The sequence below is a fragment of the Pristiophorus japonicus genome, unplaced genomic scaffold (assembly GCF_044704955.1).
Source record: "Pristiophorus japonicus isolate sPriJap1 unplaced genomic scaffold, sPriJap1.hap1 HAP1_SCAFFOLD_70, whole genome shotgun sequence".
NCBI lineage: Eukaryota > Metazoa > Chordata > Chondrichthyes > Pristiophoridae > Pristiophorus > Pristiophorus japonicus.
Window position 1 is genome coordinate 3516640 of NW_027254613.1, and position 1257 is coordinate 3517896.

Below are 1257 nucleotides of genomic sequence, written 5' to 3' on the forward strand. Positions count from 1 at the left end.
CCCCCGGGTTATACACTCTCTGATCTCACTGACACCGCAGTGTTGCACACTGTCTGCTTTCACTGGGCCCCCGGGTTACACACTGTCTGATCTCACTGGGCCCCGGGGTTCCACATTATCTGATCTCATTGGGCCCCCGGGTTAGTCACGGTCTGTTTCACTGGTCCCCTATTTTACACACTGTCTCATCACACTGGGACCCCCGGTTACACACTGTCTGATCTCACTGGGCCCCCGAGTTACTCACGGTCTGATCTCACTGGCCCCCGGGTTACACACTGTCTGATCTCACTGGGCCCATGGATTACACACTGTCTGATGTCACTGGGCCCCCGGGTGACACACTGTCTGATCTCACTGAGCCCCCGGGTTACACACTGTCTGATCTCACTCGGCCTCGGCGTTACACATTTTCTGATCTCATTGGGCCCCCAGGTTACTCACGGTCTGATTCACTGGGCCCCGGGTTACACACTGTCTGATCTCACTGAGACCCCGGCTTAAAAACTGTCTGATCTCACTGGGCCCCCGTGTTACACACTGTGTGATCTCACTGGGCCCCCTGGTTAGTCACTGTCTGATCTCACTGAGCTTATGGTTGACACACTGCCTGATTTCACTGGGCCGCTGGTTTACATCAATTCTGAAATCACTGGCCGCCCGGGTTACACACTCTCTGATCTCATTGGGACCCCAGTTTACACACTGTCTGATCTCACTTGTCCCCCGGTTTAGCCACTGTCTGATCTCACTGCGATTATGGGTTACACACTGTCTGATCTCTCTGGGCTCCCGGGTTACACACAATCTGACCTCACTCGGCCCATCCTCCCCGGGTTTCACACTGTCTGATCTCACTGGACACATCCTCCCTTGGTTAAACACTGTCTCATCTCACTGAACCAATCCGCCCCGGGATACACTGTGTCTGATATCACTGGGCCCATTCTCCCTGGGTTAAGACACTGTCTGATCTCACTGGACTCATTCTCCCCGGGTTAAGACAATGTCAAATATCCCTGTCCCGCCGTGGTAGACACTGTCTGATCACTCTGCCTTCCTTGGGTTACACACTGTCTGTCCTCAGTGGGCCCCCGGGTTACAAACTCTCTGATCTCACTGACACCGCAGTGTTGCACACTGTCTGCTCTCACTGGGCCCCCGGGTTACACACTGTCTGATCTCACTGGGCCCCGCGGTTACACATTTTCTGATCTCATTGCGCCCCCGGTTTACACACTTTCTGATGTCACTGGG